Source organism: Rhinatrema bivittatum, chromosome 16 (assembly GCF_901001135.1).
Source record: "Rhinatrema bivittatum chromosome 16, aRhiBiv1.1, whole genome shotgun sequence".
In the NCBI taxonomy this organism is placed as follows: Eukaryota; Metazoa; Chordata; class Amphibia; order Gymnophiona; family Rhinatrematidae; genus Rhinatrema; species Rhinatrema bivittatum.
In genome coordinates, this window is record NC_042630.1 from 32019898 (window position 1) to 32038166 (window position 18269).

An 18269-nucleotide genomic window follows, 5' to 3' on the forward strand; every position below is an offset into this window, starting at 1 on the left:
TCTTTCTACTATCCAAAAGAGTAAATAACCGATTCACATCTACCCGTTCTAGACCTCTCATGATTTTAAACACCTCTATCATATCCCCCCTCAGTCGTCTCTTCTCCAAGCTGAAAAGTCCTAACCTCTTTAGTCTTTCCTCATAGGGGAGCTGTTCCATTCCCCTTATCATTTTGGTAGCCCTTCTCTGTACCTTCTCCATCGCAATATACTTTCTGTTGTAAGTTACTTGTGAACCGGCACGATGTGCAAACGGTTGCCGGTATATAAAATTAAATAAATAAATAAATAAATAAATAAATTATATCTTTTTTGAGATGCGGCGACCAGAATTGTACACAGTATTCAAGGTGCGGTCTCACCATGGAGCAATACAGAGGCATTATGACATTTTCCGTTTTATTCACCATTCCCTTTCTAATAATTCCCAACATTCTGTTTGCTTTTTTGACTGCCGCAGCACACTGTACCGACGATTTCAATGTGTTAGGGGAAAGCCAGAAGAATGCATTGAACACATTGAAATAACACATTTCAATGTGTTAGGGCAGAGCTTTCCAAAGTGTGTGTCGGGACACATTAGTGTGTCGCCTGTAGTGTGGAGGTGTGTCGCCCGGTCCACAGGGCCGGCGGAAGCAGGGAACTATAGCAGGAAGATCGGCGGGCAGTGGTGGAGCTTACATCACCACGGCCCGAAGAAAAGGGTCACGTTCACTCCTCCTCCTTCCTGCCTGTGTAGCCCTGGAAGAAAAACGTTGCCGGAGCCGCGTGGGCAGGAAGGAGGAGGAGCATCTGCTGCGTACAGAAGAAGAGCAGCATTAATGGGCCGTTGCGGATCTCACGTCGCGACGGCCCGAGAAGAGGAGGAAACCCGATAGCAGGGCCACTGCGATCCCATGTCGCGGCAGCCCGAGGAGGAAACCTGATAGCAGGGCCGCTGCAGATCCCATGTCACGGTCAGGGAAGATCAGGGCCTCTGAAGAGCCCATCCTTCGGCAACCCGTGCAGAGGGACAGCATGTGCCAGTGAGAGCCTGTGCTTGAGCAAGAGAGCATGTAGGAGTGAGAGAGCCTGTGTGTATGAGAGTGAGACAAGCATGTGCACGAGAGAGACAGTATGTATGTATGTATGAGAGAGAGGCATGTGAGAATGAGAGCTGTGGATGTGTGAGATTGCATGTGAGTGAGAGCCTGTGTGTGTGAGAGTGAGACAGCATGTGCACGAGAGAGACAGTATGTATGTATGTATGAGAGAGAGGCATGTGAGAATGAGAGCTGTGGATGTGTGAGATTGCATGTGAGTGAGAGCCTGTGTGTGTGAGAATGTGTGAGATAGCGTGTGAGAATGAGAACCTGATTGTGTGTTTGAGGGAAGACAGATGGAGAGAAAAGAAATAGAAAAAAAGACCCTGTAAAAGGAATTGGCAAAAAAACAAGAAAGGAAAGGTGGAAAAAAAAGCCTGTGACCAACCGATTAGAAAACTAAGATCAGACAGCAAAGGTAAAAAAAAAAATTACTTTTTAGTGACTGGCACATGTAATCTTTGGGAATGTGCAAGAGTAGCACTTTCTCTATGCCGATCTCACAATGTACGAGATCAGCATGGAGGAAGTGGAAGCCTGCAAATATTTATTATGAGATAAAATGTTTCACAACACAACCTATTTATGTATATATTTAAGGAAACATACATAAATTGTTGAAATACATTTTGTTCGTTTAACCTTTAACTTCTGGTTTGCTGGTAGACTGAATTACTGTGTCACGAAATTATGTTTGTCTAAAAAGTGTGTCACCAACATGAAAAGTTTGGAAAGCTCTGTGTTAGGGAAAAGCCAGAAGAATGCTGGGCTGCATAGAGAGAGGAATATCAAGTAAGAAAAGGGAAGTGATTATCCCCTTGTAAAGGTCCTTGGTGAGACCTCACCTGAAGTATTGTGTTCAGTTCTGGAGACCGTATCTCCGAAGAGACAGAGACAAGATGGAGGCAATCCAGAGAAGGGCGACCAAAAAGGTGGAAGGTCTTCATCAAATGACTTATGAGGAGAGATTGAAGAATCTAAATATGTACACCCTGGAGGAAAGGAGGAGCAGAGGTGATATGATACAGACTTTCAGATACTTGAAAGGTTTTAATGATCCAAAGGCAACGACAAACCTTTACCATAAGAAAAAAATCAGCAGAACCAGGGGTCACGATTTGAAGCTCCAGGGAGGAAGATTCAGAACCAATGTCAGGAAGTATTTCTTCACGGAGAGGGTGGTGGATGCCTGGAATGCAGTGGTGAAGACCAGAACTGTGAAGGACTTCAAAGGGGCGTGGGATAAACACTGTGGATCCATAAAGTCAATGAAGAGTGGGTGGCTTGCCAGAATGACAGCTACTGCCTGGAGATAATACCCTTATTCAATAAACATACACATGGTTACTGTGACTCCAACATCGCTCTAAGCTTCAACAGCAAGAGGAAATGTGGAAAAAAGGATTTGCACTCACAAAGCGGGGAGTAGCTGGCTTGTTACGGCGGTTACTACCCCAAACCAAATAAGCCTGATACTTCACTTTCAATGCATATCCAGCATAGCTCTCTGCTTCAACAGCAGGAGAGAAGAAAAACTGATACTTCACGCATATCCAGCATAGCTCTCTGCTTCAACGGCAGGGGAGAAGAAAAACAACCAATAAGGGCTGAATAACATAGTCTGGGTAAAACAAATAAGCATGGGTATAGCTTGCTTAATGCAGCGGTTACTACCCCTACTACCCCTATCTAATCAAGCTTGATATTTCACTTGGATGCAGCTCCATCACTGCTCTCTGCATTAATGGTGGGGGTGGAAGGGAAATAGAACCAAAGAGCTAAGAGAAACAGATAAGTATGAGAAAAAAATGTGTGAAGCTTGCTGGGCAGACTGGATGGGCCGTTTGGTCTTCTTCTGCCGTCATTTCTCAGTTTCTATAATTTCTTTTATTTATTTTTTAAAGTGTATTAATTAAAGCTAAGTCCATTCTCCTGATCATACCACACTGCCTCCTTGGATTTCCCTATTTAGGTGATGCTTTGGAATCCCCTAGAAAGATCCGTTTCAGAAGTAAACCTCGGCCCGGCCGATGATGTGGGACGGTTTCCCCAGTACCACTGTTTAGCAGGTTCGGGGAAGGCTCCTCCGTGGTTCTCGGATGATCTGAGATGACCCGCGGTGGTTGAGAGGCAGTGGGAGGCGTTGGAGGAAGCCTAGCGCACTGTCAGATAAGGTCCAATGTTTAGACCCCGCTAAGTCCTACAGAGCAGCAGTAGCTTATGTTAAAAAAAAAAAAAAGGTCTATTTTTCTGCCAAGGGAATTGCTTCATCTAGACAAGAGGGTTACTAAATTCCCCCTCTCCGGATTTTCATAATAATTTTCCCATTCTAGGTTGTGAAATATTTTCTGAATTCTTGGCAGATAGAATTGCTCAATTTTCAGTTTGATTTACACATTTGCTTTGAGTCAAGTACTACCTCTAAGTTTAGTTCTCAAAAAAAACCAAAACAAAACAAAACCCAAGAGACTTCCCTTTGTGATCTTTGTTTAGACAAACCAAATGCTGGGATTGTGGATGAGTCCCTCTGAAGTATTAATCTGGCTCCCCCCCCCCAGGGAAGGGAGGATGCTTAATTGAGGTGACAGAAGTGCATGTTAGGTCTCCGCTTTCGGTCTGGTTCAGACCTGGGTTTAGCGCACAGGGACAAGCTCCGATTGCCTAGCATGATGCTGTAAGGCCGCAGCCTTTACGGGATATTTTTTGGTCAGCTGGGGGCGGATGTACTGCACGCTGGGGCTAGAGGCACAGAAATCTGAATGACTTAAGGCAGCTACGAGGGAAACAGGCAAGAGCAGGTCAGATATAAAACAGTAGTAACACAGACCAAGAGAGAACTTGAGAATAAAAGGGTAAACCTTATAATAGCAACTTTTTCACGGTCATTTGAAGCAGAAGCCCTGTGAGGGAGCTGAGGGGGGGGGGGGGGGTGATAGGGGTGCTTAGGGAGCACGAGGAAATAGCAGGAAAACTGAATGCATAAAATAAATAAATCTCTGTGTTGATGAAGGATGTAATAGATCGAACTGACACAACGAATGTTAACAAATCACCACAGAGACCCACCCAAAAATGGGCATCTTGATATTTTCAAGCATCTGCAGCATCCCCCCTCCCCCCTTACCTCCCGAATAAGAGGTTAACCGAGGTAAACGTCACCAGCAAGATACTTCTGGGGTCATCGAACTCCCCTCAGTCATCCCGCGCCAGACTGGTAGACTGGGGAAGCAGCCAGTCATGTCTCATCTCACCTCTATTTATTCATTACGGGTATTATGTTGTACCTGGCAGGGAACACGGATTTTAGACCTGCGGGTCATAAACCTTTTAAAATAACAAAATAAGTGATCTTCCCAAAGGAACCCACATCCGCTGACTTTGCAAGTGGAGTAATGCTTGAGACCATGTTAGTGCTGCCCTGTAAGCAGCAGGTGGCAGTGTAACCCCATGAGCCGCCGGCCAGTGAAAGCACATTAAGGCCTGCTACTTCCAGCCAGGGGACTCAGGAGTTGGGTGCAGGGATACAGAGCCTGTCACCTCTAAGACTGGAGGGCTCAGGGGATGGGCGCAGGGATACAGAGCCTGTCACCTCTAGGACTGGGGGGCTCGGGGGATGGACCCAGGGACACTGAGCCTGTCACCTCTAAGACTGGAGGGATCAGGGGATGGGTGCAGGGATACAGAGCCTGTCACCTCTAGGACTGGAGGGCTCAGGGGATGGGAGCAGGGATACAGAGCCTGTCACCTCTAGGACTGGAGGGCTCAGGGGATGGATGCAGGGATACAGAGCCTGTCACCTCTAGGACTGGAGGGCTCAGGGGATGGGGGCAGGGATACAGAGCCTGTCACCTCTAAGACTGGAGGGATCAGGGGATGGGGCAGGGATACAGAGCCTGTCACCTCTAGGACTGGAGGGCTCAGGGGATGGGAGCAGGGATACAGAGCCTGTCACCTCTAGGACTGGAGGGCTCAGGAGATGGGCGCAGGGATACAGAGCCTGTCACCTCTAGGACTGGAGGGCTCAGGGGATGGGCGCAGGGATACAGAGCCTGTCACCTCTAGGACTGGAGGGCTCAGGGGATGGGAGCAGGGATACAGAGCCTGTCACCTCTAGGACTGGAGGGCTCAGGGGATGGGTAGCAGGGATACAGAGCCTGTGACCTCTAGGACTGGAGGGCTCAGGGGATGGACGCAGGGATACAGAGCCTGTCACCTCTAGGACTGGAGGGCTCAGGGGATGGGAGCAGGGATACAGAGCCTGTCACCTCTAGGACTGGAGGGCTCAGGGGATGGGAGCAGGGATACAGAGCCTGTCACCTCTAGGACTGGAGGGATCCTCTGTGTTTATCCCACACCCTTTTTTAATTCCTTGACTGTTCTTGTCTTCACACCTCTTCTGGGAGGGCATTCCTTGCATCCAGCACTCTTTCCATGAAGAAAAATTTCTTGACATTTTTCCTTGGCATTTCATTTCCTGGTCCCAGTTATACAGCTTCCTTTCCATCAGAAAAGTTTTGATTATTGTGCATCATTTCTACCTTTCAGGTGTGAATCTCCCCCGTCTCTCCTCTCGTCTGATTTCATAATTTTATCGGTGCAGACCTCTTAACATTTTCGTTGCCTTTCTCTGAACCGCTTCGATCCAATGTCTGTTGAAGAGAATTGAACAGCGTGCTCCAGATGGGACTGTACTGGGGTATTGTCGCCTCCTTGTTCCTGCTGGTTATGCCTTTCTCTGTGCAGCCCACCATCCCTCTGGCTTTAACCATTGCCTTCTCCCTTTGCTTTGCCACCTTCAGATCTTCAGAGGCCGTCACCTCCAGGTCTCTTTCCTGATCTGTGCACATCAGCCTATCGCCTCCATCATCGCGTACAGCGCCTCCGGATTGCCGCACCCCGAACGCCTGCCTCTGCGCTTCTTGGCGCTGAATCCCAGCTGCCAAACCTTCAGCCGCTCCTGGAGCTCTCTTAGATGGTTTCTCATCTCTCAGCTTCTTCTTCAGGCGTGTCCACGGCTGTTGCGGATCTCAGTTTCAGCCACAAAAGACAAACATTACCTTCTAACCCTTCCACGATATGGAACAGCACCGACCCTGGAGGCGCTCCCCTCATCTCCCTTCTCTGGCTGGGGTCTGTCACTCAGCCGGTTTGAAAGCCATTGCACCCTATGTGGCCCCCCCAGTCGGGTCAGGTGGCATTAACAGATTTCCATCTCAGCCATAACAAGGGACCCTCCTCAGCTCAGACCCTCTGCACCTGATCTGAGGCAGAAGGCCACTTCAGTCTCGGTTCGGGGGGTGACGGGGACACTGGTGCCTTGGTCATCCATATGGGATCATTCCCTTGTGGAGCGAAAGCCTCCGATCTGCGGTTTCTTCCGGATCTCTTTAGTCTTGCCTGTACCGTCTGGTTCGGAGAACCCTCGGGCTGACGCGTTTGGACAGAATCCCATCTTGATGAAGGTGGGGACCTCGCTGGATCAGCCGAATGTTTTTGGATTGCTGTGTTTTGTGGGGTTTTTTTTATTCTTTTTTTAAATCCAGATAAAAACTGGGTTTCCAGTTGGTCGCAGAACCAGAGTGATCTGTGAGATGGGCGCTCCTGCATCTTTTCAGGCAGGGGCTGGAAGGGCTAAATTCAGGATTTAATGGTTCATGAAGACAAAGGAACTTTGTGCAAGGTAAACAGCCCAGCACTGACACTGATTAAATCAGGCACCATTGCCAGTAAAACCTTCAATAGGGTGCTGTCTGTGTGTGTGTGTGGGGGGGGGGGGGCAGAGCCTGTGATTCTGGTCCGTTCAAGATCCCCTGACCCCTGGAGCGCAAGGTCACAGGACCCCGAGGTGGGGGGAGGCAGTCAATGGCAGCACAGTTTACCCAATCCCCCTCTATTAACCGTTCCCAGTGTGCGCTTGAGGACTGTCATGTAGGGTCTCTGTAAGGTCTTTGGGGCGGGGACCTGGTACATTGTCTTGTGCAACGCTGGCAGCAACGCTGCTTGAATGGGGTTCTGCCCCTCAGTCAGTGCACGGGAGAACAGGAATTCACGAGAAGGAAAAGAACTGAAGCCAAGCTTCCTTAAAACAACATAAGAGACCTTGGCAAACGCTATCAGAACCCAAACAGCTTGGAAAACAAGCTGAAGAGCGAGCAGAGGAATGCAGAATATCCAGGATCAGTGGGTAGGAAAGGGTTTGGTATGCAGGCATCAATAATGCCATGTGTATCTGTGCCAAGGTGTCTTGGTGCACACGGTGGAAGTGCAGAAGCACAGACGCCCGCTCCCCTCCCCTGCACCCAGTGCACGTCATGTACCAGATCCTCTGAACACTGGAATCTGGTTTTGGAAGCCATTGCAAAACTCTGGCCTTGCAGTACTAGTTACTGATTACTACAGTTCTACAATGGTGGGACCCCAGGTTCAGAGTCACTGCAGATGTTTGCAGGCATGCTACCCTCCCTGCTAATCCAGCACTGAGATCACCCTCCTCCCACACACAGCTGTGCCTAAGCACCTCACTCCTGCCCTGCAGCACCCCCTGCTATTCCAGTACTGAGACCCCCACACACAGCTCTGCCAATGCACCTCACTCCTGCCCTGCAGCAACCCCTGCTATTCCAGTACTGAGACTCCCACACACACTCTGCCCATGCACCTCACTCCTGCCCTGCAGCACTCTCTGCTATTCCAGTACTGAGACCCCCACACACAGCTCTGCCAATGCACCTCACTCCTGCCTTGCAGCACCCTCTGCTATTCCAGTACTGAGACCCCCACACAGAGTTCTGCCAATGCACCTCACTCCTGCCCTGCAGCACCCCCTACTATTCCAGTACTGAGACTCCCACACACACAGCTCTGCCTATGCACTTCACTCCTGCCCTGCAGCACCCTCTGCTATTCCAGTACTGAGACCCTCACACACAGCTCTGCCCATGCACCTCACTCCTGCCCTGCAGCACCCTCTGTTATTCCAGTACTGAGACCCCCACACAGAGTTCTGCCAATGCACCTCACTCCTGCCCTGCAGCACCCTCTGCTATTCCAGTACTGAGACTCCCACACACACGCTCTGCCCATGCACCTCACTCCTGCCCTGCAGCACCCTCTGCTATTCCAGTACTGAGACCCCCACACACAGCTCTGCCAATGCACCTCACTCCTGCCCTGCAGCACCCCCTACTATTCCAGTATAATATTGCCTGCTTATTGCAGTACTGAGAGCCCCCCCCCCACACACACACAACCAGCTCTGCCAAAGACCCTCATTCCTGCCATGCAGCACTCTCTGCTATTGTCTTAATAAATCTCATCTTATCACTGATTCTGGCTGCAGTGTGTTCGCAGCTTCTTGTGTGGGAATCCAGGCGGTGCATATCAGGTGTTCTGACAAAGAGACACTCCTGTTATCGCGTACCTGCTTCCTTATGCAACGGAGAACATCAGGTACCCTAGTATTTGAACTGCCCTGCTTTCAGGCTCCCTGGCTATTAAACATCTCATTAAAGCCCAACTGTTTGCTTCTTTTGTGTGCAGGTCTTAATGTGACTCCTAAGGGCAGTGGTTATAACCTTTTCCAAACAGCCATTCCCCTGATAAACCAGAGCTCTTGTAGGTCTGACGCAGGCAATCTCAGAACAATGACAGTCTAGGGCTCTTTCTCCTCCCTTCCTAGCACCTATATCCTTCACCCTGCCCCGTAGAAAGCCCCACTTCTGAAGGCAGCTGGTGTAAGGGCAGTGTCCATCACAGCTCTGAAGCCTTGAGAAAGTCTCTCACCTGTCAAAACGATGTAGAGGGCCAGATCCCTGTTGGAAAGGAGGAAGCCAGCCCTAGCTACTGACCTCAGGACTGTAGCATTCACACCAGTAATAACAAGGATCTGGTCTGCGGTCCCCTATTGACTTTACAACTGCTACTGTCCATCAGCAGGGGACACGATTCATCAGGGCCTGGATTCAAAGTTGTCTTGAGTGGCCTCCAGGTCGGACTTCAGTGGACTTTTAATTTCCAGTCTGCCCGTTGTGCGTGGGACTCTAAAAAGGTGAGTATAAAGTCAGTACATGCACACATCTCATGTGCGCTAGGATGGGAGGTGTTGGACAGCACCTAAGCTGGTGCTGAAGGCCATGACTAAACTTTTCAACAGCTGTTTTTTTTTTTCCTGCATGTCTGATCCAATCCTCCTCTGGTTCATGTCAAGGCACATGTGCTCCCTGATTGGTGTCAGTAGTGGGATAGAGCCCCATCGGGAACCCAGCTTTAAACAGCAGAGAAAAAAACCCCATATATATTTTTGTTAATATCTACTGGGTGCAGAACAGCAGGGGGAGCCTCTGAGCACAACTAATTTTGTCCAGTAATATTAAAATACAACTTTTCCTTACCCCCATACCAGTCTGGAGAAGGTGACACAGGGAGGGGGGGAATGATGATTTGTTCTGTCTGAGATCATCGCTTTGCTGTCAGATGTGCTGTTTATTCTGATGGATCCCTAACTGATGCTTGCAGAATTACTTATTAACAAGCAGCCTGCTAATAATCTCTCCCTGCAAGGGATGTAGCCTTCTTCATGTCTGAATGCTGTTAACCACCGCAGATTTCCAGCGCCTCTTTTATATGCGGGAGTTTGAATCTCTACAGAAATCGTCAAAACGGAAAGAAGGCAAGGGGGGGGTGAGATGAGGGCTTGCACTGTATGGCGCAGTTATGGGGCGAGAATGATTTTCTGGAGTTCAAGGAGCTAGATCAGGGTTCTCGAGCCTGTTACTTTCAACTGAGAACAGGCTCGGGGGGGGGAGGGGCACATGGATTTGGCACAGCCTATTCATCCCCTAAATGGTTTGGGAAGTTTTATCACTGACATGGGCCCTCTTAAATAAAGGTATGGCCGCGCTGTATCGGGGTATCTTGGCTGATAAATTTGGCAAGGTCACGTCCCAGAAATTAACTGGCGCCTGGAACGCGGATCTGGGCCTAAATCTTGATTCTAGGACCTGGAATATTGTATGGAACGGTGCCCATCATTTTATACCGTTTGCACGAGATGTACAGAAGCTTATGGGTCCGTCTGCTTCCCGGGGCTTACCGGACTCCACTGTTTTACGCCCAGTTCTCTGCCGACGTGAGTCCGGATTTCTGGAGGGGATGCGGTCTGAGATGTTCTTGTATTCACACCTGGTGGGTTTGTCCTTCGGTTCAGAACATCCCGGTCCCAAATTCCGCAAGAAATCACTGATGTTGTCGATCCTGCGCTACATGTTCGGCCTTTACTTGGTGTCCTAGAAAAACGGGATGGGCCCCTGGTACCGGAGAAGTGCAGGAAATCAGTGGGTCAGCTGCTGCTGGCAGCGCGTTAATCTGCTGCGTAACCTTCTGGAGAGCTGCTCCCGCTCTGGTTTGCTGGCGGACCCAGGTACGAGATAGTGCCGACCTAGAGAGGTTGCACTTTGTCCTAAAAGGGGAATTTTATAAGTACGAAAAGGTTTGTGATCTGTACCATTCACTTTATAGATCTTCTGTACCTGTTATTCCCTGAGCTCCTTTCCTTTATTTATTTATTTATTTTTTATTTAAAAGTTTTTCTATACCGTCATTAAGTTATTTACCATCATAACGGTTTACAATAGGGCACATATAGCAAAGGAAAGATGGTACTTTACAAGGAGGGTGCCAATAGTATCCGGTAACAAATAAACATTAAGTACTATATGGTTTATGACACGGAATTTCATTGATGAAATTCTCATGGGAGAGTACATGTGGTTGATTTTCATCATTTCGGATTATTGGCTATGATTATCTGTGGGATACAAATAATTTCCAGGTAGGTATCTGAGTGCTCTATGCCTGCTCTTCCTTATTTATTTGCCTGCGCCGTTCTCTTTGTAAAAGGCTTGTTTGAAAAGCCAGGTTTTGAGGTTTGTTTTGAAAAGTTTATAATTTCTCTGGAGTCTTAGATCGAGGGGCATTGTGTTCCATAATATGGGACTGGCCAGAGATAGTGCACGTTCCCTAACCTGGGTTAGTCTTGCTGTTTTCACAGATGGAATGGTTAAGAGAGCTTTGTTGGCTGATCTTAAATTTCTATGTGGTACATGTACTCGAAGTGCTGTGTTCAGCCATTCCGCTTTTTCGTCGTGAATCAATTTGTGTATTGTGCAAAGTGCTTTGAACTGAACTCTTTGTTCGATGGGTAGCCAATGCAGTTCGGCTAGTGTATCTGTGATGTGATCTTTTTTGCTTTTTCCAGTAAGAATTCTTGCTGCGGAGTTTCATAATATTTGCAGTGGTCTCATCGTAGTGTAAGTAAACCAAGCAGTAGTGTACTATGCTAGGCAAAAGATGTACCTTGGAAGTACATATGTGATGTTTGCCGAAAAAGTCTGTTCAATAAAGAGTTAAAAACAAAAAAAAAAGGAAAGAAGACATGATGTGGGTAATGGGTAATGATTCAGATGGACTGAATTAAATCATGGTGAACCTAGAAGATGTGGTAGACCTGATTGACAAACTGAAGAGTAGTAAATCATCTGGACCGGATGGTATACACCCCAGAGTTCTGAAGGAACTAAAAAATGAAATTTGTAACCTATCATTAAAATCATCCATTGTACCTGAAGACTGGAGGATAGCTAATGTAACCCCAATATTTAAAAAGGGCTTCAGGGACGATCTGGGAAACTACAGACCGGTTAGCCTGACTTCAGTGCCAGGAAAAATAGTGGAAAGTGTTCTAAATATCAAAATCACAGAACATATAGAAAGACATGGTTTAATGGAACAAAGTCAGCATGGCTTTACCCAAGGCAAGTCTTGCCTCACACATCTGCTTCACTTTTTTGAAGGAGTTAATAAACATGTGGATAAAGGTGAAACGGTAGATATAGTATACTTGGATTTTCAGAAGGCGTTGGACAAAGTTCCTCATGAGAGGGTTCTAGGAAAAGTAAAAAGTCATGGGATAGGTGGCGATGTCCTTTCATGGTTCACAAACTGGCTAAAAGACAGGAAACAGAGAGTAGGATTAAATGGACCATTTTCTCAGTGGAAGGGAGTGGGCAGTGGAGTGCCTCAGGGATCTGTATTGGGACCCTTACTTTTCAATATATTTATAAATGATCTGGAAAGAAATACAATGAGTGAGATAATTAAATTTGCAGATGATACAAAAATGTTCAGAGTAGTTAAATCACAAGCAGATGGTGATAAATTGCAGGAAGACCTTGTGAGACTGGAAAATTGGGCATCCAAATGGCAGATGAAATTTAATGTGGACAAGTGCAAGGTGATCCATATAGGGAAAAATAACCCATGCTATAATTACACAATGTTAGGTTCCATATTAGGTGCTACTACCCAAGAAAGAGATCTAGGCATCATAGTGGATAACACATTGAAATCGTCGGTTCAGTGTGCTGCGGCAGTCAAAAAAGCAAACAGAATGTTAGGAATTATTAGAAAGGGAATGGTGAATAAAACGGAAAATGTCATAATGCCTCTGTATCGCTCCATGGTGAGACCGCACCTTGAATACTGTGTACAATTCTGGCCGCCGAATCTCAAAAAAGATATAATTGCGATGGAGAAGGTACAGAGAAGGGCTACCAAAATGATAAAGGGAATGGAACAGCTCCCTATGAGGAAAGACTGAAGAGGTTAGGACTTTTCAGCTTGGAGAAGAGATGGCTGAGAGGGGATATGATAGAGGTGTTTAAAATCATGAGAGGTCTAGAACGGGTAGATGTAAATCAGTTATTTACTCTTTCGGATAATAGAAAGACTAGGGGGCACTCCATGAAGTTAGCATGGGGCACATTTAAAACTAATCGGAGAAAGTTCTTCTTCATTCAACGCACAATTAAACTCTGGAATTTGTTGCCAGAGGATGTGGTTAGTGCAGTTAGGGTAGCTGGGTTTAAAAAAAGGATTGGATAAGTTCTTGGAGGAGAAGTCCATTACCTGCTATTAAGTTCACTTAGAGAATAGCCACTGCCATTAGCAATGGTAACATGGAATGGACTTAGTTTTTGGGTACTTGCCAGGTTCTTATGGCCTGGATTGGCCACTGTTGGAAACAGGATGCTGGGCTTGATGGACACTTGGTCTGACCCAGTATGGCATTTTCTTATGTTCTTATGACCCTGTTTCTAAGATTTTCAAAGTGTCTCCTGGGTTTAAGCAGAGCGATTTAGGGCAGCAGTGCCTCTGCTGGCCGAGTTTTCCAGCAGCTGGCCCTTGGAGAGCTCCTGTCGCCTGGATATAGAAAGGAGCTCCCCTTGCCTAACAGCTTCGAGTATTTCTTTCCTTTCACCCCTTTAATTAAGCAATAATTATTAACATGTTTATACAATAATTCATTTTTCATCTAAGCTCCAAATACCCCAATCTAACTTATACCTTTTTGTATATAGTTTTTGTATATATATAATTTTTTGCATATAATTTGGTGTATATTATGTATTTATAACTCCCTCAATTCTCCTATGTAATCTCATGTATGCTCAGTTATCTTCCCCTGTTCCCCTCACCCCCTCCCCCCTCTTAATTTGTTTTCTCCCTCAGTTAATGTTATTTGTAAAGCTCCGTTGCTTCCCCGTTTGTGTTGCACGGTTGCAAATTTATGTTCTATGTAAACCGATGTGAAGTTACTAAACAAATGTCGGTATATAAAAATTGCAAATAAATAAAATAAATAAATTTCCTGAAAAAGCCCCCCATCCGGCCATTCGGGGGAGTCAGTGGCAAGAGTGTTGCTTTATCATGCAGAGGATCTGGGCTGTGGAGGCAGCACTCATAACCCTGGGGGGGAGGGGAGGATATTACTTATTGCTCAGTGGTGACACCTAGTGGCTGGGGAGGGAGACTGCTCAACCATTGCACGAGGTGACCACCTGTGGCCAAACTGAGGGTCCATGTTAGCCAGTTCCGGAGGGAACTGGGGTTTATGGCCTGTTACTGCAGTCATGATCGGGCTAAGCTGGGGAGGGGATATATATATATATATATATATATATATATAAAGATTCCAGTTAGCTGTGAGTGAAGGCTCAGGGTGCCCTGGCTCAATAGAAAACAGTTCAGATTGAGCTGGAAATCCGAAGGAGCAAAACAAACAAAAAAAAAAAGGTAAAACATGCCAGAAGCAGAATGCTGAATCTCAGCAAATAACTGGAAAAAAAATCCCCAAGAATCCAGCAGGTCACTGTGTTAGTGCACCCCGGGGGAACTGAGGAGCAGCGCCAGTCGCTGTGTCCCAGGTTTTAGGTCCCGGGCTCATCCTCCAGAGCTGAAAGTGTTGGAAAGGTTGGTCCGCCGGGGAGGGGGGGGGGAGGGATAAGGAAGGAGCCAGCCCCAGGGCGGTGCAGGAGGAGGCGCTGGGATCCTGCTGACAGATGCTGAGCAAAGATGAAGTGGAAGGCAAGGCTGGTGCCAAGAAGGGGACGCCGTCTCCAGCCAGGACAGCCAGGGGCTCCAAGGAGGAGGAGGAGAAGGAGAACAGCCCTGCTGCCTCACACTGCCTGCCAGCGCTGCACAGGCACAAAAAGGCAGAGAGTCCTGGGCAGTGCCAGAAAGCTGCAAGTGTGCGACCAGTAACACCAGTAGCATCAGCAACACAGAGAGCGGGTGACCAGTGACTCCAGCAGCACAGAGATTATGGGGCCAGTGACACCATTGGTACAGAGGGTGTGTGACCAGTAACACCAGCAGCACAGAGAGCGTGTGACCAGTAACATCAGCAGCACAGAGCGTGTGGCACAGAGAGCGTGTGACCAGTGACTCCAGCAGCGCAGAGGGTGTGTGACCAGTGACTCCAGCAGCACAGAGAGTTTGGGGCCAGTGACACCAGCAGCGCAGAGGGTGTGGGGCCAGTGACTCCAGCAGCACGGAGAGTATGGGGCCAGTGACACCATTGGTACAGACAGCGTGTGACCAGTAACACCAGCAGCACGGTGATTATGGGGCCAGTGACACCATTGGTACAGACAGCGTGTGACCAGTGACTCCAGCAGTACAGAGATTATGGGGCCAGTGACACCATTGGTACAGACAGCGTGTGACCAGTGACTCCAGCAGCACAGAGATTATGGGGCCAGTGACACCAGCAGCGCAGAGGGTGTGTGACCAGTGACTCCAGCAGCACAGAGATTATGGGGCCAGTGACACCAGCAGCACAGAGGGTGTGTGACCAGTGACTCCAGCAGCGCAGCGACTGCGTCCAGCCACTGCCAGTGACTGCAGCCATTCAGCAATGGGCAGTGGTCCCAGTGGATTATCCTGGGACTGAGCGAGGAAGAGTGGAGAAGAAACAGATGTGGAGTAGAGGGGATCCCCTGGGAGGCTTTCCCTGGGCCTGCAGCCGCTGACACACGCTGGGCAGTAAGAGGCTCTGCACCTCTCCTGTCTTTCTTCTTCTCACAGGCTTGTAGCCTCTCCTGTCCCTCCTCTCCTCTCTCACAGGCTATGCAGTAACTAAGGAACTTTATCATTCCCTCTCCTCCTTGTGATCATGGTTCCTGGTTTAAAAATAATCTCTCTTAATGAGCCTGCGCTTCCGCACCTCCTCCTCCCCTCTTTGTTTGGCTAATATAGATACAACAACTAGAATTTTACATTTAGATTCTTAAGCTACAGCTGTCCGTGCTGTATTCGTACCTTATGTATATCAGTGGGAAGCCTGCAAGGGGCTCCAATGAAGATCTACTCTTCATTTGTCTCTGCCGAATTCACGTTTTACATGTTTCAGTGCGATGCCTACATAGGGCTTTAATGAAGATCTGCTCTTCAGCTGTCCATGCTGTATTCATGCTTTACCTATATCAGTGTGATGCTTGTATGGGGCTCTGATCAAGATCTGCTGATCAGCTGTCTGTGCTGTATTTGTGCTTTATGCCTGTCGGTCCAATGTCCACACTGGGCTCTGACGAAAATCCTATCGCCAGCTTCCTATGCTGTGTTCATGCTTTCTGTGCGTCAAATCATCACCAGCATGCGGGTTCTGATGGCAATCAGCACAGCAGCACCTAATGTACTTCGGTTCATAATGGCAGGAATGGCTCAGAAGGAAGAATGTTAAAAAAAAAATAAAATAAAATAAAAATCCCACAAAAGCGAAGCCAGACCCAGCAGTTGCCGTAAATTGCATCCTGGTTCATGGGTGACCTCATGGCTCAGGACTTCAGGAAGCAGAACGAGTGAAAAACACTCCCTGCCATATTTTACAGTCTGCAGTGGGAGGTGGGGCGGTAGGATTGTCTTTACAGTTAATAATTATTCAAGACAATGAAATTAGTAACAACTACTGGATAAGCGGTTTGTCAAAATAACTTTTAAAGAAAACAGAATTTGCCACAATTACTGGTTACACCTAAAGCGATTACTTAACAGTCACAAAAACCTTCGTAACTGTCAGGAGTTGCAGCTAAAGCCACTTGCAAGAAACTAAACTAACGAGTAAGCTCCTAGTTAATTGTTCAGCTTCTTTGAGGGCTGTAGATCTCAGCAGTTTTATCTCTAGTACAGATCCCCGAAGAATAAACTCCTGCTGCGCCCCAGAAACGAACAGAACCAGGGAAAGGCGTAACACGGGCTGCACGAAGCCAGAGTAATAGAAAGGGCCCGGCCCTGTGGTGGTGCTGGGGGCTCCCCCTCCCCCTCCGTAAGAGCCAGCCCCGCGCCACCCTAACCACAGGTCACCTTTTAGACTCACAGCAGGGACATGTAGGGTCGCCACCCATCTCCATGTCACAGAGCCGTGGCCAGGCCATCGGGCGCCTACGGCCAAGCAAAAGTCTGCGCCCTCGCCCATCAAACAACACACGAGACCTCGAGGTGGGAGACTCTGTTCAATGTTAGGACAACAATGCCAGGGTATTAGTGCAAGGGTATTAGAGGCCCTAGGAAATCTTTACAGCCTTGCACCACCCCTCCCACCCTATCACACCCTCCTCACACACAATGACAAATTATGCATTCATAATACACATTTTACACGAAAAAGAACATTCAAAGCACAGCCTTCTGAGGTAAAAATATCACTTACAATATCTGTATTATATTCACATGCACTGCTGTGGTGCCAACCAGAAAACCCTGCGAAAAAGCAAGAGACGTTTGGAACTCATATGGTATTAGGCCTGTTGTAATGCGTCTTGGGCATGGGCTTGACCCTCAGAGAGCCACGAGAAAAACATAATTTCTATGTACAAACAGCACTAACTGCCAGCACTCAAACAGCAACAACCCTACCTCTGCAAGTTAATGCTACAAATATTACCCCAGGCCTAAAATAGTAATACAGCCCCTATTCAGAAAACAGAACAAGCCAAGCTGCCATAGATCCCTACATAGGAACTACCCACTAATGGAATAATTCACTTCAGTCACACATGCAAAACACAGATAGATCCTCAAATACAGAATAAAGAGACCATACAGTATAAATAGAAATGTACAGACAAAAACTGAACTGAAAACTGCAACAAACCAAATTCTGTATGCACTGCAACAATGCAAAAAACAGAAACATTACCATTCCTCATAAAATAAAATTAGCAAAACCATACCTATAAAAATAATAATTCAAAACAATTAATGAATAGAATAACATTCAATAATTAAAAACTCTTAATAAAAATCTTCCAAACATTAATAAAATATTTAAAAACAGACACATCAAATAACACCCAACAATTAAGATAAGGATTTTTTAAAAATTCTCTGTTATCCGTACCTTGGAACTTTTAAATTCCAGATGCTCTGAAATTGTCATGGATTAGCAGGCAGAGAGGAACTGGGGTAGTTATGCACACACATGCTCCCTCTCACTCTCCCACACACATGCTCTCTCTCACTCTCCCACACACAAGCACACATGCTCCCCTCATTCTCTCACACACATGCTCCCTCTCACTTTCCCATACACAAGCACACATGCTCTCTCACTCTCCCACACACAAGCACACTTGCTCCCTCTCACTCTCCCACACACATGCTCTTTCTCACTCTCCCACACACAAGCACACATGTTCTCACACTCTCCCACACACAAACACAGATGCTCTCTCTCACTCTCCCACAAACATGCTCTCACGCTCCCACACATATGTACACATGCTCTCTCTCACTTTCCCTCACACAAGCACACATGCTCTCTCTCACAATCTCCCACACACAAGCACACAT

At 47.3% G+C, this 18269-nt stretch overlaps 1 protein-coding gene across 7 annotated transcripts in view; it reads left to right on the forward strand.

The window, feature by feature from the left end:
• The first annotated feature begins 8808 nt into the window (after positions 1 to 8808).
• Positions 8809 to 18269, forward strand: part of ITGA10 (integrin subunit alpha 10) — a 75584-nt gene continuing 66123 nt past the window's right edge. For 3 of the 7 annotated variants that reach the window (XR_003852989.1, XM_029580215.1, XM_029580216.1), the window contains exon 1: positions 14491 to 15464. The gene's annotated coding sequence lies outside the window, so the exon portion shown is untranslated. Of the gene's footprint in view, positions 9130 to 10033; positions 10501 to 14490; positions 15465 to 18269 lie in introns of those variants that run through there. The other 4 variants (XM_029580223.1, XM_029580222.1, XM_029580218.1 and 1 more) reach the window with 4 other exon arrangements.